The sequence below is a fragment of the Pinus tabuliformis genome, chromosome 2_1 (genome assembly GCF_031772625.1).
Source record: "Pinus tabuliformis cultivar Carrire ecotype Pingquan chromosome 2_1, CPIR1, whole genome shotgun sequence".
NCBI lineage: Eukaryota > Viridiplantae > Streptophyta > Pinopsida > Pinales > Pinaceae > Pinus > Pinus tabuliformis.
This window is the reverse complement of record NC_142299.1, coordinates 222,927,140-222,949,434: the sequence shown is the minus strand read 5'-3', so window position 1 is coordinate 222,949,434 and position 22,295 is coordinate 222,927,140.

The window sequence follows — 22,295 nt, the reverse complement described above, 5'->3', positions numbered from 1 at the left end:
TCAGATGGCAAGATGTTCGGGTAAGAATTAATCTGGTTGTTTTAGTTAAGCAGTTATGCTCAACAGAAATTAACTGAAAGTGTTGTTGTCTGCAGGTCGAGCCGGAAGGCGAGGTTCTGGTCGAACCACAGAGCATTCTCGACTGGAGAGAAGTGCGGCTGCGGAAGCGAGTTATTACCCAAGTTAAAGTGCTGTGGCAGCACTACGGGCCTGATGAGGCTACTTGGGAAGACGAGGAACTCATTAGAAAAGTCTACCCGGACTTATTTAAGGGAAATAGACATCGGGACGATGTCCAATCCCAGGTGGGGAGATGTGATGACCCCGGGAAAAATGTAAATGTGGGAATGTTACTATGGTAAGAAACTGATGTGAAGTTGCTGTTCATTTATTTTTTTAAAAAAAGAAAACTATAATGACATTATCCTATTGGTAAAATTAAATATATTGGAAATATATATTTTTGAAATGCTGGCAGCCTCTGGGTGGAGGATTTTTAAAAGAAAAGAAATCAGTTATGGAACTGAAGAAACTACCCTTTCACACAGGAAAAGTCCTGGAAAGGGGGAACCCCTGGGCTGTTGGGACAGACAGGAGGAATTCCAAAGAGAAAGGAAAGAAAACAAGAAAACGGGTTAAGTCTGGTAAGGACCAGATAACCCAAGCACGAAGTGCATGAATCTTGTTGAGGGCTGTAGGCCTGCAAGATAGCTCGGGGGGAGAATCCAAAGTGATGATGGATCTCAAGGTTGGGTGGTCAAGAGCAAGCATGGAATGCAGGTGAACTTCTGGAGTACCTATTCATGTAACTGGCAGACCAGGTACGAGTTTACCACAAAGATTAACTAAAAATAAACTGTATACAGAATGGTATGTACAGTAGATATAGTCTGAGTCTGAATCTCTCTTAGCTGTTAAAATGCTTAATAAAGTTATGACAGTAGAATATCCGTGAAGAAAAGGCAGCATGATATAGGTTAAGTAAATACTTAGAGACTACATGTCATAAATAAGTAAATGCTTAGAGACTATCTGTTATAAACACGCAGAAGTATATAAATGCACAGAAATACCAGTGCGGTCCAGAGAGACCAATAGAATTTCATTTAGAACATTAGAATTTCATTTAGAACAGTACATCATAGCGAATATCTAAAGGGCTTAGCGCCCAGAAAGAAAGAAAGGAAACAACTTGAGAAATACATTATTCATTCCGGTGCCGTGAACCAGTAATCGTTGAAAAGAAAACTAGTTTTATTCCAAGCTCAGGAAAGGGCTTAAATAATGATCACAGTAAATAAATACACAGCGAACCCCTGCATCGAGGGTTCAGATACCAGATTCGCATGATGTATCATGTATTACAGTGATTCACAAGATGTATCGTGTAACGCTGCGCCAGGGTTAACTGGCTAAGGCACACGATGAAATGGTTAACAAACACCACAAATAACTGAACAATATACCATATCAGAGCGAACGCATCTAGCCGTTGGTATACGGCCGCATACCCTGCTGTAGGTGTAGACAAACATCGACAAGCAAAACATATGCATATACTATGATGATAAAACCCTATATATGATTTAGTTCAACTCTGTAACCGTTGAAAACAACAATCTATAACACTGCAATCAAGAATAATGGCACATTAAAATAGAAGTCGACCATTAATGGAACAGACTCAACCGAGTATGGAAAACGAAGTAACATTTTCACATTATTCAGGAAAAAGCATATAAACAGAACTGTAAGACTAACACTTAATGGTCGCTGTAACCATTAGCACATCAAGCAAAACAATGTATTGTAAATGTCCGGTAGGCCGGTAAAATATATTACAGTTATCTAATAAGCAAAGATGAAGGTCTGAAGTGTAATTGTTAGACATTATATAAACATGAGAAGCGAAGGGGTGAGCGTTCAATCGTCAGAGTTAAACTCAGTTCCGTCAAGCCGACTTGGAGGCTGAGAAACCACTGTTCAAGTGTATATACAAACAACAACCGGGCATAAATGCCAGAAACTTCATTAAACAATAGCTTTAATAAACCAAAGCGCTGCACAGAACCAAGCATATCACGGACGGCCGCGAACCATAACCCAACATTATGGGTCAAACACAACCCTGGAAACAGGCGAAACAAGCGCCATGAGGAACTCCTCTGGCGAATTACCCTTCGACACTCATATGTTCAGAACATTTACCATACGAAGCAAACCCCAAGTCTCGCTCCCAGTTAAGGGATGGTGACATACCTGAAGATTCAATGGGTGGAGGCTCGGTCATTCCACGAACAGTAGGAAGGCTGTAGCAGTGACCCGCCTGCACACCCACAGATAAGTCGGAAGTTAGCACATGAACATAACAATGTAACACAGTCAAACCCTGAGCTGAAACAAAATGCATAGTATATATATTAAACGGCGGAGCAAGACAGGTATGCGCAGTTAAGCGGCAAATAAGAGCATATACCTGAACAACTGTGGCTGTAGTAACCTTAACATTCGGTGCAGAGGAGGAACCGGCCGAGCGGTGGAAGAATCGTTCACAGGATGAGCAAGCAGAGTGCGCCGCGAGACTGTCTCGCATACCAAATGAACCGAAGGTGTGACCCGATGGGTTATGAATAAACCCCAAACCCTTGAATACATTTGAGCCCTCGGATGTGGACGGCAAATCTCCACCGTTGAAATGAGCGGGAGTCCAGGGCGGGAAGACCAACAGCGTAGCACCCAAGGAATCACGTGGCCTCACAGGTGCGCCAGGCCACCTGGCAAGGAGTTGGTAAGAACCATTAAAACTCCGTCACCCACCTGGCGCCGGAAAGGAGTCCGGATAAACTTTCCGACGGTTGAACCATACATGGCGAGCATTGACTTAAACATTAAATTTCATAGGCCAGGGTTCAAACATATATGTAACAGCTATAGTGTCATGCCAAGGGCTAAACATATATGGTATAAAGCTTTAGTGTGTGCCGTCGTGTATATGCCAAGGAATAAACTCATAATATATATAATGTTAGTGCTGTGCCATCGTGCAGAGCGATTTGAATCGCTTAGTCGTGGTCACATTCATGTGTGGTTAGGAGTGTGGGCCGCAAAGTTTTAAATAAGTTTTTTTATTTTGATTTTCCATTTAATTCATATATATAAACATATTTTTGGGAACATGACATGAGCCTGCTCAATACTCCCACTGCATGTGCAATGTCTAGTCTAGTATAGACCATTGCATACATTAGGCTACCGACTGCACTTGCATATGGAACATGGGACATGTCCTCTTCCTCTTCTTGTGTCTTGGGACACTGTTCAGCAGATAAATTCACACCTACAGGAATAAGAACCTACATCGGTTTACTATCCGTCATATTAAACCTCTGTAGTATCATCTCGACATACTTCCTCTGGTTTAACCAAAGCTTCCTTTTTGCTCGATCTATTTTAATTTCCATGCCCAAAATATAGTTTGCAGTACCAAGATATTTCATGTCGAATTTGGAGGACAATTGGGTCTTCAAATCCAGGATAATTTCTTTGTCATTTTCAACCAGCAACATATCATTCACATACAAGACCAAATAAATAACATGGTCACCAATTAATTTAAAAAACACATAGTGATCTACTTTTCTTCTAGTGAAGCCAAATCCCCATATAAATGTATCAAATTTCTAATACCACATCCTTGGTGACTGTTTTAACCCATACAGAGACTTCTTTAACTTGCATACCAGTTCTTTCTTACCCTTCACCGCAAAGCCTTCAGGTTGCTTCATGTAGATCTCCTCTTCCAGATCCCTGTGAAGAAATGCTGTCTTCACATCCATCTGTTCTACCTCAAAATCAAAAGTAGCAACAACAAATAAAAATAATCTAATAGAATCTACCTTGGCAATAGGAGAAAAAATATCACAAAAATCAATTCCTGACACCTAGGAATAACCTTTTTCTACCAACCGAGCTTTGTATTTCTCCACCTTTCCTTCTGCATTTGTCTTCTTCTTAAACACCCATTTGTTGCCAATTGGATTCCTTCCAGCCGGCAACTCCACTAGATCCCATGCCTCATTTTTGTGCAAAGATGCCATTTTATCAACCATGGCCTCTTTCCAGAGTCTGCCATCCTCTGAATCTACTGCTTCCTTCACAGTTCTGGGATCATCATCAGTAATAGATAAAGCAAAATTTGAACAGAAAGAAGATGGACTATACCTTTCTGTTTGCCTTCTTTCTCGAACTGAACTTCTCACACCCAGAGTTTGTGGCTCTTCATCTTCTGATTCCTCCTCTACTGTAGAGTCTGATTCTTTCTCCTTAAGCTCAAAATCTATCTTCTCAAGTTCCCTTGGTTGGAATTCATGTTTAATAACATCTTATACCTCTCTGAACACCACATCTCGGTTGTACACAAACTTCCTTGTTACTGGGTTCCAAAGCTTATAACCCTTTAAACCATCCTTATACCCAATAAAGATGCACTTTTTAGATTTACTATCCAACTTGGTTCTTATCTCCTTTAGAACATGTACACATGCATCACATCCAAATACCCTCAGATGTGAACGAGAGGGTTTCTTACCAGTCCATACCTCTTGTGGAGTCTTATCCTCCAACGCTGATGAAGGTGATCTATTGGCCAGGTAACATGCTGTCTCCACTGCTTTTGCCTAGAATTCCTATCCTAACCCGACACCACTGAGCATGCTTCTTGCCCTTTCCATCAACGTATTATTCATTCTTTCTACAACTCCATTTTGCTCAAGTGTGTATGGAGTAGTCTTCTGCTGTGCTATACCACACTTCTTATAGAATTCTTCAAATTCCTTACTGCAAAACTCTCCACTGTTATTTGTCCTCAACACCTTTTCCTTCTTCTCTGTCTGGTTTTCCACCAGAGCCTTAAATTCTTTAAACCTATCAAAGACTTCAGATTTTTTCATAAGGAAATATATCCATGTATTCCTTGAGAAGTCATCTATAAATGATACATAGTACACAGACTTACACAGGGATGGAACCTTCACAAGTCCAAACACATCACTGTGCACAAGTTCTAATATCTGTTTCACCCTCTTACCACAAGAAGGGAAACTTACCCGATTCTGCTTCCCATATACACAATTTTCACAGAAATCAAAATCCAAAGAGCTATTACTCATACCTTCTACCATACCTTTACCATGAAGTATTCGAAGGCCCTTCTATCTAATATGTCCAAGCCTTTGATGCAACAACATGTTCTTCTCTCCAAAGACCACTAGATTTTCTTCTCCACTTTTAGGAACCACAGAACTGTTACACCCATCAACACCAGTGCTACCTTGCAGCTTGTACAGAGTTCTAATTCGAACTCCATGCATCAATACTATTGCGCCCCGAACGATCTTGCAAAACACCTACATCATCCAACTTGCTTACGGAAATCAGATTTCTGGCCAATGCAGGAATATGTAGAACACCTAGAAGTGTTCTAACCCTTCCACCTTGGAACTTCTGCTTTACTTTTCTGCGACCAATGACTCTAGCCTTCCCATCATCCCCCAAGAAGAGATCATCGCCATCATATTTCTCATACTCGCAGAACCACTCTCTATGGGGAGTGAAGTAAAAGGATGCACTTGAGTCAATCATCCATGCCTCATGATCTACATGTGTACTTGAAGAAGCCAAGTACACATCCCCACCTTCATCTGAGGTGGTTTTCACCTCTGCAGAAGGAGCATCATCAGATCCCTTTCCTTTATCAAGAGATTTAAATTTACAGTCCCTTTTGTAGTGCCCTTCCTTTCCACATTTCCAGCACACCACCTTTACAGGTTTTCATGGAGATTTAGATCTCCCTCTAGATTTATACCTCCCACTCGATGACTTATTTTTGTTTCTGTTCTGGGACTGTCCTCGTACAGACAAGGCATCACCATTCTGGCTCTCCATATTTTTCTGTCTCATTTCCTCTGTCAGTAAGGATGAGACTATTTCATCAAAATGCAAGGAAGTTGCATTGCTACCTATTGCAATAACCAGACTATCCCACAAATCTAGTAGAGAACACAACAAACTGATGCACTTGTCTTCATCTGAAATTTTAATATCAATAGATAATAACTGACTTACCACAGTATTAAATGTGTTCAAATGCTCTGTCATTGAGTCTCCATCTTTCATCCTCAGGTTATACAACTTTTTTCGTAGGAATAGTTTATTCACCACAGACTTAGATTGGTACAAAGTCCCTAACTTGTCCCACAAAGCCTTCAATGTGGATTCCCCTGATACATTCAACAATACTGAATCTGAGACACACAATCATATTTTGCTCTTTGCCTTCCAATCCAACTTCTTCCATTCTTCATCAGACACTCCCGTTGGTTTAGTAACTTGATCTACCATGATCCACTGATCTTTATCCACCAATAGATCCTCCATCTTGAGTTTCCACAACTTAAAACTCTGACCATTAAATTTCTCGATCTCTATCTTTCCACTTCTCGCCATCTTCTTTCACCACTAGAATCGATCTCGTAGATCTCCCACTGAACAGGGTCTACCACAGGTCCGAGTGAAACCTCTCAGTAACAAGGGCATCTCGTTGAAGCCAAAACAACTCCGATACCAAATGTAGGTTTTAACCCCGTACAAAAATTACCTACATACGAATTCTAAAACATAGAAAATAAACAATGTGAGAGCATAACACATAAAACACATATACATAGAGATTTTCCCCTGGATCCCAAAACCGAGACTACTAGCTTTATTTTTCATTATGTTCCTTTTAATGTTACAATACATATTTATACATGGCGAAGTATCCAATACCATGGAATGAAAACCATCACGTCCAAAACCATGTGCGAAAAACATGCACAAAACCATAGGTAGGTCTGCCCAACCTAATATAGGGTCCAAAAAACAAAATTTCCCGGGTTGTTGCTCTGGACCCCATAGAGGGGGTTTACCTGCACCCCTCAAACCCCCTGTGACCCCGCCGCTACACAATCAATGCAATGAAGGGTGGGCTCCCCCCCCCCTCTAACCCCTTGGTTAACTATGTGGGCTAGTCATGGAAAGAATATAACACAACCCAACATAATTTTGTTTTTCGTATTTTTACTCTGATGTTGCACTGAGCTAGTCGAATAATGAATTTATATTAATCATTTAATATTGTATTGACTTATTGAATTCACTTTGGAGGTTAGTGATTCCTTCTGGTTTAAAATATATTGAGATATAGTTATACTGTTTCTTTTGTTATGTATCATGTCATTTATGGATATTAAAATTGGATTAAAAGGATATCAATATATACGCTTTAAGTAATTTTTTTTTATTTCATACTATAATGTATTATATGATTTGTAGTTACATGAATCATTTGAATTTATAAGTTTTGTATAAGTTGTGGTCACATGTATTTTTTTCAACTTATGAATTTTTATTTTTATAAACTTTATTTTAAGTTAATTATTTTTTTTAGTCTTGCATTGCATTGATTTTACTTGAATAATAAATGTTTGCATTATCCCTCCAGTTGAGAGTAGCATAGATTTTTTTTTTAATTAGATTATTTCATAATATTAATGATAACAATGTCCATGGGTGTCCAAACTTATATTGATATTTTCTATTGAAATATGCACTTGTAAGACTATAATGATAAACACTCATATATGTAGTAAATTGCAATAAAATATGCATATTAAACATATGATCAAAAAAATTAATACGATATATATTTACCCAACACATGAAATAAAGGCCATAAAAATTCATCCAATATAAATAATTAAATTAAAAGGTTTCACATAATGGAATTTTTCATCAAAGAATTATTCACAAAGCTCATATACTTTTCCATGAAAAGATTGAATGATTCAACTACTTTAAAATGGGCAGTTAATACAATATTATCCTCCTTTAAGAAACCCTATGATATATATAAAATGCTTAAAGACTTCTATGGAACTAACTGTTATAGCTCCAAATCTCACTCCTATGGTTTGTGATGCTGTACTCATGGCCCAGGGAAACCCCTCCTTCAAGACCTGGTCCTAAAATTTAAAAAACAGTGTTTTATCCCTTATACGCGACATTGCCCTGAGTTAAATGCGTGTATACGCGGGTCTGTGTATACCCAACCCGCGTGTATGTATTAAAACACTTAAAAAAATATAAAATTCCTTATTTTCGGGCAGAGATCGCGGGTTTTACCTTCTGATCACTTATTAGTGCCCGTGGCCCAATTGTTCCCAACCAACTCCCAACTAAAAATCTACTTTGGGAGAGGTATAAAAAGACCTCAAAGGGAAGGCCAAAGGGAGGAGAGAAGAGAGAGAAAGGTTATTATGCTGAGATTTTTCCCTTGACTAGGTCTGAAGTCCCTTGTGCCTTCTGCACTTCCCCCATTTTGTACTGGAAGCCTTTGTTTCCTTGTGTGTTGATGTTCATCCACCATTTATGACATCATGGAGAGAGTCATGGAAGGAGTTTGTTAGAGGCTTGAGGCTGGAACGGATCCGGAAGGAAGCTTTGCTTGGAGCCTGCTGAAGGTGACTCAGGTGAAAATATTCCTTTTTTATGTACTTTATTTGTCTATAATAAAAGAAACACATGTCTTGGTTCCCGAAATGAATCTTCTTTATGTTAATGATACTCATGTTTAGAATTGATATGTAAATGGTTGTTTGGATTTCATAACTAACTACCTTTCTTTATAACATGAAGATGGTTTCTTTATAAATTTTTGTCCATATACTGGTGTGTTCTTTGAATTGGTTGTTTTGCAGGACAAAAGAGAAGAAGGGAACTCCAAGAAGGGTTTGGACCCTAATGGCCTTCTCAAACGTAGGACCAAAGGTACGTACCCTTATCATAGAATTTTCTTATAATAGCATAATGGTTGTGTGAATGCATGTTTCTTTGAATAGACAACTTTCAGTCTGCTAGGGTTTCAACCCAAAAATCCCTAGGGGAGCAATTCCATCCAACAGAATTGGCGACTCCACTGGGGACAACACTCTTGTTGTTCCTAGTTTGGGTATTTTTCAAGCCAATCAGGGCTCAGCTGCCTTGTCTGCTTGCTGTTACTGTCTGGTTTGTTCTTGAACTTTAAGCTTTGCCAGTTTCTTCAGTTTGTTTTTTATTTTTCTTGAAGCTTTTCATATACGCTGTTTTTCTTAGTTACAGAGGCGTATGTACGCATGTTTCTTTAAGTGAACCCGCGTATACGCAGGTTTCCTTAGTTACAGTAGCATATACACGCATTTTGTACATAAGTACAGTCGCGTATATCTTTCAATTTTCAAGATTTGTAAATCTTTGTGTCTCTGAAGGTTTGTCTGGTAGTTTGAGTCAGTCTGAAACAGTCACTTTCCAGTATCAGTCTTTGTTTTTACAGCGAGCATCTTGTTCCGAATTCTCTCTGATTATAAGGAGTATTGGTCTTGTTTTTTGTTGATTGCAAGCGTCATCGTTTTTTGCTAAAGCACGCAAGATTTCTTGCTAGGAATCTTGGCTGCTCTGATTCATCAGGGTAGGAAGATTGATCTCAATCTTTGTGTTAACCTTGCTTTTGGTGACTTTTTGTTTGCTTGACAAAAATCGCTTTTTGTGACCATCCACTTCTTTGTTTCATGAAAGTTGTTGTTTGACACTTTCTTGGAATTTGTCTTTTTGATCTTTTTGGTTTTCATTGCCAAAGCTTTCATTGCTGCTTTTGATTGTTAAGAGCGATTTTAAACACATTTATTTTTGTTGAGTTTTCATCCATTGAGTGGTGTCGATTCGCAAAAGTGTTTGATTGCCTATTCTTCAATCACAAGTTTCAGTGTTGTTGAGAGAATTTTTTGAAAAGACTCTTTTTGTTGTTGCTTTTGAAGAAAATCTTTGTGAAAATCTTAGTTTTGCTTTCTTGAACTTGGTTTTCATTTGGTTTCCTTTTAGTGAGTGAAAGTGCTTTATGTTTTTCTTAGAACTTGTTTTTAGTGTTTAGACGAAATGAATTGTAGCATCTCATATTCCATCTAGACATTTTAAGTGGCAAGATAAAAATTGATAAGCAAGCAACTTTCATTTTTTGTTTTTAGAGTAGTTTTAAAATCTTGCATCGCATATATTTGTTGCATTAGGATAGATTTGCATATCTTTTTAGGCATACATAGCTTTGTTAACTTTTGTGAGTGTGAAGCGTGGATTAATGAAAAGAAAAGAAAATTTTGTTTTTTTAGAAGTTCCTCTGAACCCTATAGAAATTGCTCTTCATCGAAAAACGGAAAAAGTGCATGTGCATGCAGTTAAGTTTTGATTAATTTCTTTTGCGTCAAAAAACACCACTAGTTTCACTTCCGTTACCTATTTTAAAATCAAGCGCTAACTAAAATTCGCTAGAAATTTTTGTTTAAGTCAGTTACACCAACAATTTTAGGATTTTAGGGCCTTGGATTAGGCGAGTGGAGAGTTAACTCTCCAAGGCCATTTAAACGTCAAACGTAGGAGTCTGAATAACGAGAGAAAATCCAATAGCATTAGGAAGACCAGGAAAGCTCTGGATCTGGGAGTTAAGCACAAGGGTCTGTGAAGACAGGGAAGAGAGATACTCCCTCTCCTACTTGTCCGAAATTACCTCACGACTGTTCCGCCTGGCTTCTGTGACGAGTTGGTGTCCATAGTTGCTACTCCTAGGAATCTACACAGGTGGCTACGGAGGGGAATCCCGTGGCACCTGAGGTCAACGTTGCATCACTCTCGACAGTAATACTAGAGGGCACCCTTGCAAAGCTTGGGGGCTTGCACCGGCGCAGGCTATTGTTAGGAGGTCAGCGTAACTTCCTTTGTTACCTTCGCTGATAGGACTGGGCTTTCATTATCCCATACTATCTTCGGAAGGCCCCTTACACCACTTTTTTGTATTTTGGTGTCCGGTCCTCATCACCCGGAGCGGAAATACTTGGAAGTTGTTTGACTGGCTGATATCTTTAGGGACTTTGTAGTGTGTGCTCTTTGTTCCTTGTATATAGTTGGCTTTAAGTATTTTTTTCTAGTCACATTTGGACTTTGTGTTCTGAGTGACCGGCTTACCACTCTACCGATCTTGAAACTCTTTTGTTCGTTCTTTTAGAAGTTGTGGAGTTGCCTCCTCAAGGGCAAAGGTTTTGATTGCTTATCCATATTCCTTGAAATGTTATTTCTATATTCCCGCAGGGGAAGGGTCTTTGGATCAGTTAGATATGGCCAATATTCCAGTGGAAGCCAACCAAGGTACCCTTCCAAAAGGGGATCCTTGTGCTTTTCCTTTCTTTGGAAACATTGGTACTCCCTTGATGGCCACTTTGAATATTCCTGGGTTGAATGTTGGACTACCCGTTTGGCTGTGGTCCACTCCGAATATTCTAAATGCTCTTGAAGCTTCTCAGTTGAATGCTTTATTTCAAGGGCATCACATGGGTGCTAATTGTTCATCTTCTTTCAAAGAGAAATATGGGATTCCTTCTTCTCCTCCTTCTTGTAACAAGAAATCTAAAAAAAGGAGAAAGAGGAAGTCAAAGAGGAAGAATAATTTTAGCACTTCATCCTCAACCTCTACCAGTCATGTTGGAGATGAGCCTTCAGCCACTGCAAGTCATGCTGGGGGCACAAGTCTAGTCACTGCAAGTCACACTAGCACTTCATCCTCAACCTCTGCCAGTCATGTTGGAGATGAGTCTTCAGCCGTTGCAAGTCATGCTGGGGGCATGAGTCTAGTCACTGCGAGTCATACTAGCAAAGAGTCACTGACTTCTGCAAGTCATGTTCAGGACTCTCTGCAAACCACTGCTAGTCATGTTGGCGAAATGGAGGTTGATAAGAAACCTGGACGTAGAAGTTTTAAACCAAGTTCCCTTGTAAGATATGCAAGGGAGACCATCTTACTCATTTATGCCCTGGTATTCCAGAGGTTCAAAGGATATGGTCCGAGTCTGAAAGTAATTCTACTCCTAGATCTGATATGTTTTCTCATCAATCCCATCAACCATTGGTTGATAATGTGGTAGCGCCAGTGCAATCGCTGGCCGATTACACTCCTCTTTTGGGGGGTGAAGTGCCTAACAAAAGAGCCTGTTTGATATCTAGTACAGAGTCTTCTAGTATAGGGGGCATTCCAGTTCCTTCGAATGTTCCCCCTCCAAATTCTAAGAGTGTTTCCTTTGATTGGGATAGTCTTGTTGAGCCTCGTCTTCCTTCTGCTGCACCTTTCCAAATAAAGGTCAGAGTTAATTCCACAAATGTCTATCGATGTATGGTGGATGAAGGATCCTCTACAAGTATTATATCCTCTTTGACTTGGAAAGCTTTGGGTTCCCCAAAGTTGTTGACAACTCAGAGTCAGTTGTTAGCCTATGATAGAAGACCTGGTGAATCTATGGGTGTCCTTCCTCAATTGCCTATCACTTTAGGTGGGAAGACTGTCTTAATCGATATGATGGTGGTTGATAGCCCTTTAGACTTTAATATGCTACTTGGGCGTGATTATGTCTATGCTATGAATGCTGTGGTGTCTTCACTCTTTCGAGTAATGTGCTTTCCTCATAACGGGAATATTGTCACGATTGATCAGCTTGCATCTGATAATCACCACCCTAATTCGACTTTACTATAGAATGCCCCTTGGTTTATTCCAAGTGTTCAAGTAGACTCTACCCCGCCACGGGTGAATTATGTGGCATTGAGTCCTCAATGTTTAATCGCTTCTGAGAAGGATCCTTTGACTTATTATTCTCCTTCTTGGGACTTGGTCTCGGCAGTTGACCAAGAGATTCTTCCTATAGGGACATGGGACCCTTTAATTCCCTCTTTTGATCCTTATAGTTCTCATGATTTCTTAGAACTTGTTTTGCCTTCACAGGATGAACTCTTTGAAGCCATGAGTTTTGACTACCAAAGGTGTCCTTGGCCTGAGCCCTGCAAGGGGTTTGTTCAGCAGAACTATTATGCGTAAGCTGCAAGGCTGCATGGTTCCCCGTACCATATTGTATATATGAGGTACGCATTTTCAAGTCTTGTATTCTATAACACAAAAATTTTATATGAATTTTATATGTGGGATGTATTAACTTCGTGTCTAGTGTTCCTATTTATGTTTACGGAACTTGGAAGATTTCTTCTTTGGAAGTTTATGGTTGGTCCGTTCTGACAGGTATTGGTTCTCGAAATTGGCATATAGGTTAGGTTTTTCCACCTGCATTGTGCACTTATCAGTTTCCTTTCCCATTTGGCCTTAGGATCGACCCCACCAAGTTATGGTGCAGAACCTTCTCATTGCTTAGAAGTATCATGACTTGTGTGGTAGAGCCATCCTTTACATGGGCATCGTAGTTAGCACCTCACTGACATTTGTTGCCCATGCTGCTCCATTGAGTAGGCTCGGGAGTCCTCTATAGTCCCGCCATGACTTATGTGTTGAAGACTCATTCCTCTTAGCTTCTCCGCTTTGTTCTGGCCTTATACCCTAGAGGCTCCTTTGTGTTGAGTTGTACTACTACATTGCATGTTGACCATTTGCACCTTTTGGCCTAGAGCCGGCTTCACTTGGACTTGTGTTTAAGCCAACTTTTGACCATGACGTCTGCAAAATCAACCTTGCATACCTTTGACTTCTGCAGCTTGACACACCTTGACCCGTGGAAGGAACACACCTTTGAGTGTCATTGACCAGTTTTCACCTCACTGCATTGAGCATAGGAACGTTCCATTCCCAGGAACTAGATCATCTGTTTCACTGACACTCGTTCTTTCCACTGTACCATAGCATTCTTTTATTCATTTTCCAGCTTAACAGAAAAAGACAAAAAAATTAAATATTCCAAAAAAGAGCAGGAGCAGGACAATATTTCCATTTATTGTTGGCAGCTAGAGTCAGTTGTGTTGCCCTTGAACAAATCACTCAAAACGAAGTCTCCTCCATATGGGTGGGATTTAGTTTGACTTAGGTACGCCATAACCTTGTTATTGAGTCAGTTCTCCCCCGATTGGTTATCTCTTCCAATCATATGGAGGGTTCGTTCGTGCCTCCTGCATGGCGAACTTATACAGAGTCATCATATGCTGCCACATAGTCACATTGAGTCGTGCTTTTGTTCAAGGGAAGTTAGCCTGAGTCGGCCTTTCTGCGGTGTCTCTTGACTCATTTTTCAGTTGGCCATCCCTGGTTGTCAGTGTCATGTCTATCATCACATTAGCTATATTGGTCCTTTACTCGTGCCGGTTTGAGAAGGTCCCCATTGACTTCTTGCTGGCGGGTCTTGTCCTTATCGATGACAACATCTTGCTCTGAGGATAGGCCTAGAGCTGCACCCTGGCCCTATTTTCATTATTGATAGGTCACCTTGTGCTCACCATTGATCAGTATCATGGGTCTTTGACTGAGTGGTTTCCCTTGTGTTCGACATCAGCTTACATTATCACACATTGGGATTCGTGCAATACCTTGGTTTCCATTTGACCCTATTGGTGGATACCTTGCCTCTGTGCCAGCTTCCATTATTGGTTGGTTCAGAGGGTTTCTGTCGTGCACTAGCCACATCTTGTGTACGCCAGAAATTTACTTCGGTTGGGTTACTACATATTTTTCGTCCGATTCCTTCCACATTATTGGCCTACGGGTTACACTCGCGCTAGATTGATGAAGGATGCCTAATGCCTTCCTTCTAGCGGATCTTTCCCTATCGACTCCGACTCATTGCTCTGGGGCAAAGATCTAGAGTCCATTTGGTAGTACCTTGGGGTTTGCAATCATTAGTGGCAGATCCTTCGCTATCGATAGTGGGAAACCATCATTGTCTCCTGATCGATAGATTCTTACAGGTGTTCGACTCCAGCTCATCTATTCACACTTGTTATATTGTACTGGGTACCTTGACGCTCATTATAATTATCGGTGAGTAGTCTCGCATTTGTTAACGGTATACATCAATGACCGATAATCAAACGATTTCTCACATGGTCGAGTTTAGATCATTTATTCCCATGGTGTAGAAATGTACCACAGCGGTCGGTGAAGGCCTCAGGTTGTATCAGCATTCATTGGTTCACTCGATAGTTTCTCCTGTTGCTGCTAGTTGATACCACTCCACTTTATATGTTGCAGTCAGTCATGGCAACATTCTATATGCTGGCACCTGAGTTTTGCAGTGTAGTACCATCCTATTCCATCATGCTCAGTTGGTACCTTTTGGGATCAGTCTTTCATATCAGTGATCCGTTGCATCTTTCAGCATCATTGACAGTTTTATATGTGATATTCAAACATGTACTTGCTCATAGCTTTGTGTCAAGCATTGGTACATCAAATTTACTAGGAAAATTTTGTACTCCAAGGCCTAATATAAAGTTAAATGTAACAAATGAACAATTGGCTATCATATCGACATAGTTTCATATACCGAGAAACCTAAGTACCCAACCATGGTGCTCATTAGTTATCTAAGAAAATAACCTAGATATGGGACATGTCCACATTAATCTTACATTCTTTGACTAGCCAATCTATGGACTTATGTTGCAACATTAATCTAATAGTGTTTTATCGAGGAAAAAAAAATGGAACAAAATATGTAGCTAAATTTCCCTTCCATCCATGCCACACCTTACCATGTAGATTCATGAATGATTTTTTTACATTGTATAATATTGTCACATAGTGCTACAAAATATCAACAAGAGATGATGATACATATGGCAAGAATACTTTCTTCCTCATTTGCAATCATACACATATTTGGTATCTTTGTCTGAACCTTCCACATATATTTTCTAGGCATTGTCTTGGATCTCTAATATTTTCCATATCATTTGTTAGAGTTTCAAATTAAAAAAAAATGGATTTCCAATACCAAAACATACATGTAAAAAGTTCATAAATGAGTTGGCAAGATCACAATTGAAGGTAGTGTTATGAGAAATTATGAAATTTGCACCTATCAATCCAATGAATTACACTACAACATTATTTTTTATCAAGGAAAAATTATAGGGAAGAAAACACACAGATAGACTTCTCTTCCAACTACACCACACCTTACCTAGCATACTCTGATTTATTTTCACATTACATAGTATTGTCAAACAAGGTTACAAAACTTTAAGAAGAGATAGTAATACATATGTTAGGAATACTTTCTTCCTCCTTTCTAATCGTGCAAACACCTACTGCCTTTGTCCAAATCGCCCATGTTGTATCATCTTCATTATTCCTTTCATTATTCATGCAACTGAAGAGGACCATTCATGTACATAGGAAATATTTAAAAACTTAAGAAAAAAAAGAAAAAAAAGAGAAGGAAAGAAAAAAGAAGAGGGAAAGGAGATAGGGAAAATAGAAAAAGGAATATGGGAATGGAGTAACATTTTTTTTCTTCGAAAATGTTTCATGAGTCCTAATGTATGTAGGCGTTAAATTGTGGACTTCCCCCACATGTTACATCAAATGATTAAAGAGTAGGCCCTTATGAGGTGGATCACCATCAATTTTGGAGTGGCCCAATCCCGGTGAGGTTTTGGTAGGGTAACAAGCATGGCTATTAAGCTGGCACCTATCCCTTGGGGAGTCAAATTCAAAAAGTAGAGTGTGACTGATCAACAACAAGGATTGATTTTGGGTGGTAGAGCCCTGTATCTGAACCCATCCAGGCACCTTGCTAGAGGGTAGTAAATAGGAATGCCACTCGTCATGCCAGAAAGGCAGAAATGTCATCAAGTAGGGACCACCCATCAGACGAGCATGATAGATGAGCGTGAAATCTCATAGGTTATTCACCCACTGCTTCTCATCCAATATGGCCATGCCATGTACCACATCCATGTCACCCCCTTGTTTTACCTTCCCACACTCCATAAATCAACTATTTCCATTCAAATTCATCTATTTTCTATTGTTTCACTTGTTTGCAATGTCGTTCACCCAAACATCGACCAACACAGAGCCCTCCTTGTGCCCACAACATTAGACCTCCTCCAGTTACCAGGTAATCCATAATATCTTATCCTCATAATGGCATTATCATGATTGAAATTAAGAAATATGCACCAAATACTCTCAAACCCCAAGAGTTGAAACCCTCGGGCCACATAGAACCCCTTATGGACACTGAGGGAGAGGTGCATGACCCCTTTTACCTCCTGCACATGTCAGACCTTTGTTTTAACTTATACGGTAGCTACCTGAATAAATAAGACATGTTTTGAGTCATCAAATCTAGGTTATACTACCTTATCTCCCTGACCATATACCCATTCCATGAGTTCGTGTCTTGCCTTATGGCCACCTACATTAAGGAGAAACTCTGCCACATCTCATCCACCGACTCAAGAAATCACCCTAGAATTGATCCAAAACACCTTTGTTTACCCAAAATCCCCTAACCTAGATAAATTCACAGAGACCACCATCATTTCCAATTTCAATGGACTCTCAGTTGTAGAAAGACAAGCCTTATTCCAACATATTTCAGCTCCCAATGCTCAATTTCCCTCAATTTAGAAACATTTCCTATTTCCTTGTTTTCAGAAACTTTGCAACCTATTTTTGTTGTAATTATACTATTGTTAGGTGAGGATGAAAAAACCAATGTCACCAAATCTAATTTAGGGTTCTTAAATTTAATGATGAATCCTGACATTGTTCTTGATATTCTTGCATTTCTTGTTGAAGCTATCAAGTTTCATTTTAACCGCTTTTACCTTGCCTCCTATTTTAGAGACTATTCCATATTGATCTACTTATTCCTATAAACTCATGTGATGAATCTGACTACCTAGGCTTGAGAATTATAGACTCTATCAAGCAGAGAAAATATGTAGTTGATTGGGACAATGCTCTGAAGAAGAATTATAACAGTAAGGGGTTTTCCTAGTTTATTTCCTCCCTTATGTCCATTGCATATAAGACCATCAACAATGCCTCCCCCCCTATAGTCTTTCCTCAATAGAAAGAGATCCTTCATCTTAGAAAGGATACCAGGGTAGGTGATCAGTTTCTATTTGCAGATTATATTGAAATTTGAGTGTATGGATTTGAACACTCTCCTTATCAATTACCTGTGTTTATTCTTATGAGGATATTTATCTTAGAGTTTATAAGGCAAATATTAAATGTTGATTAAATCCACTTTGTGCTTGCCAAGAAATTTTATATGTTTAAGCTTGGAAGAGTTGTGGGCCCTTTCATTGTGAACACTACGCAAGCCTTCCAATAGGTAGAAGATATGTTAAAGGAATTAAACTTTGAAATAAGAGAAGTTTGGCACTATGATCCTCATGACATTTTATCTAAGAGTGTTACAGGGAAAAGTGTCTATATAGAACTGCTCTATCCCACTAAGGTGTGACAGCTGCCTTAGAAACAAACAGAGAAAAGCTACTTTTGTTTTTCCTTTATGAATTATAGATAGAGAGGAATAGAAAGACTAACCTCTGTCTTGCGCTAATCCTTCGATTTGATCCCTCTCTTCTTTGATAGTCCTCAGCTACCTGCTCCCTTGCACGCCCAGCTTCACAAAGTACCTGTAAGATCACAGAAGCACAACACTATACAAAGACATGGATCTATAATCATAAACAATATAGGATCAGATGTAAATTGACCATACAAATGTAACAAGCATCACTGATACAAAAGCATGGAGGAAAACTCAAATAGCTTTTATTGATAAACAAGAAAAGATCCAGGAGGAGTTACAACCAGTTGTTCCAACCCAGCATCAACCTCCCAGCAAAGAAGCCCCTCTTCACCTCAAACAAAGCATAGATCACCCAACAATCTGATGTTTGTCTCAAAAAACCAACAGCAATTCCTTACAATATGCAAAATTCCAGCCTCTGGATCTCTGGGATGAGGGATCCATATATAGATATCTGTAAGGGGGATGAGTCAGCTTGTGATTTGATTAGTTTCTTCTCTCTGATAGTTCTTGCTTCCACTTGGAGACTGAGGGCCTCTTACTCATCCTTGGTCGAATTCAGTGAGGCAAGTGTCACAGGAGAAGATTCTGGAAGCTTCCATTGCCTCTCCACCTCGCGGAATGACACTGCCATTTGTCATTTCTCGCCCATCGCACCCCACAGAAGGGACTTTTGAAATGCAACGCACCCTCACAGTGTATCTAGGTGAGATGCAACGCACTTAGCCAGTGGAGCAGCTGCAATGATCCTGTTTTGACCAATTCTGAGTAGTTTCTCATGGAGAACTTCTGGGAGAAGCTGTAATCTGTTGACCTTGTTCCTTTAGGGGTTAGAACAACACTTTTAGGGACTTAGGAGCCCTTGGTTTATGGACATTTCATGCTTGGGGTTGTAGGGCACAAAAATGTCTATAACAGTTGCCCCCTAAAGTATGAGGCTGTTAACCTTTTGGTGTCGGGTGAAATGCTTTATTATGAGGATCCGAAGTTCTTTCAATGCTGGGAGGAGACATGTAATAAGATACAATACAATACATTATCTTCATAATATTTTCATGATCTAGCTGAGGCGGGCATTCCCATGCTCAGCTTTATAAATTCATTTTCATGTACATAGGACAGACAATCGTCTGAGTGTAGACTGATGATTCTGATAGAGCCATCATCCTTTTGGTAGGATGATTATCTGTGCTGCAATGATGTACACTTAATGTTTTTATTTCCCTGAATATATATCGCAGCCCGGATGGATGAAACTAGATCCAGGGTCTTCAATCTCGTCTGATCTTCACTCGAAGTACAAGTCGATCCATGTGAGAAATGTTCTGAAGTCGAACATGGAAAGACATCGCTTGATTACAAGTCAATGATGTAAACTGTTAACAAGCGCGAGAGGAATCACCGATAATGATAATGACCCTCAAGGTACTGCAGTACAATTCACATGGTGTGAATAAAGGACTTGGCGTCGAACACCACGCAAAATCTTTCGGTCGAAGGCCATTGATGTAAACCTGTCGCCGGAAGTGAGAAACTTGCCATTGAGGCATGCAAGCTTCAAAGTACTGAATGGGGTGTTCCTAGATCAACTTCTTGGATAATGAGCTGATGTCGACAAGAAGTGATCCGTCACAGGAGGGCCTTAATGAATCCCACATCAATGACAAGGAACAGAGCAAATGATTTTAATGGAGGTGAAAACGATCTGGTGATATAAGGTTCAGAGTGGCGGTCATGAAAGAATGGAGTATAATGTATGGTAGTGGGTGAGACACAGGTGAATTCACTGAATGACTTCTCTTGAACATACCGGCGACACTGATGTGATGGATTGGTAGCATTAACCCCAAATGTGGATGGTATGGCGTGACCATGGTGATGTGACCGGTGAATGAAACAACCCAACCCGACTTGGACACAGAGTGGAAGTGTCATGTTCAAGAGTGACTTGCTACCAACAAAGTTTCTTTGAGTTTTCGTTCCAATTTTTCCCCAGTCATTGCTGACCAGTACCTCTTTATTTTTGTCAAGCTTGAGGAGGATAACATATGCTTGTTCTATAATTTTCCCTTCGGGCAAACCCATCGCTATGTTTTAACGAGCCTAGCGATAGTGAAACTCGTTCTCGTCTATAGACAAGTTTGTCGCTATTAATCTTTTTAAAGAGTTTAACGACAAAGATAACTCGGTCCTTTTCAATTTTAGAGAGTCTGAAAAGGAACGTAAAGGTAACTCCAAAATTCCTTTTTCGTCATCTAATCCCTTAAGTCCGAAAAAGTATAAAACAATACAGAAGGGATGAATTTTCGATACTTTTAACGAGCCGAACAAAACAAGCGTTCGATCTTTTTGTGTAATAATCCCTCGGGTCCAAAAAGATTAAAATCTAGAGGAGGGATAGCACTTCCTGTCCCTTTAACGAGCTGGAGAGGCCAATGGCTCGGCAATCTTTTCATATTTTACGAGTCAGTTGAAAAGAGCTTAAAGGAGACTCGTCTTTTGAGGAACGAGTGATAAAACGGGTAGCAGCTGATTCCAGGTAAGGTTTGGAATTTTCCAATCACGGCAGTGTCACAAGGATGGCTAGTGAAATCACTCTTCGCAGCTGTTCCTCAAAATGGGTAAACAATCAAATGGAGGTGAATGATCGGCCAATGAAAAAGTGGAGGTGACGGTGCAAACACGACCAAGGCTTTAATGGCTGAAGTACTACATTCACGATGGTTATTTACCGGGGAATAGTTCATTTTTTAACGAGCTTAAACGCGGGTGGAAACATTTGCTCATGTCTTATGTTTATTTTTTAACGAGCTTGAACTATGTGCTAAAACTGCTCGATTAATCCAGTTGTGTGATAAGAATGTCTCATGTAAAAACGGCAACTTTTAGAGATTTTCCCCACATCCTTTCTTTATGCAAGTTAGGAAACGACCAATCCTACGAGTTTAAAGGGTTAGAGGTCCTATAAATTTAAAAAATAAATAGCCGCTCTTCGCTTGCACTCCAAAAGGTTTGCATGCCCCCAGGTATAAAACAGAGTTTCAAGGTTACCCCTTCTTTAGTCCGTTAAAACATTTGTTTTACTGAGAGAGGCCTACCTCTTACAGGTTACCCAAAGATTGCTCTATTCACAGTGCAAACAAAACACTTCTTCGGCGATGTCTATGGAAACAAACAAAGGTGAGCGGCGATGCCCGCCAACTCACATAACTTTGACAAGAGAATCTTGTTCTAGAATAACCCCCTCTTCCAATCACAGACGGGGGTACAGACTAGTCATATTCTCTCGCGGAAACCTACCTTATACCCGAAGTTTTCTTGCCGAAGCAGACCAGGGTGCATACCCCTGGGTTTTAGTCATGTCCCCCCGAATCACTCGCACTCATCGGGTGGACGGACTGGAGATTGAGACATTTCTTGCGTGAAAAGACCATTTAGGGATGGTATATGACTATTTACTATGCGTGATCCGAGAAATGAAAGCTGGTCTACGAGCTTGACCACTCTTCCTTTGTGCGGAAAACACATCACTCTAAAGAGTGATGAGACAATGGCTCTCATGCAATAAATATAGTCTCGTCCAAGGAGTAGATTGTAATTTAGGGGTCCTTGAACTACCATCACGTTCATGTGAACGGTTTTCCGTCTCAATGTTATGGGCACATTGGGAAGGATCCCTAACGGTCGATTGGTTCCTTTATCAAAGCCTGTCAGATTTCTCATCTCAGGCAAAAGTGATGGCGAACCAAGCGCTTTCCAAGCAGTTGAGGAAAGGATACTCACAGAAGCCCCCTCATCTATGATGGTACTAGCCATAACCATTCTATATATTTGAACAATAATTTGGAATGG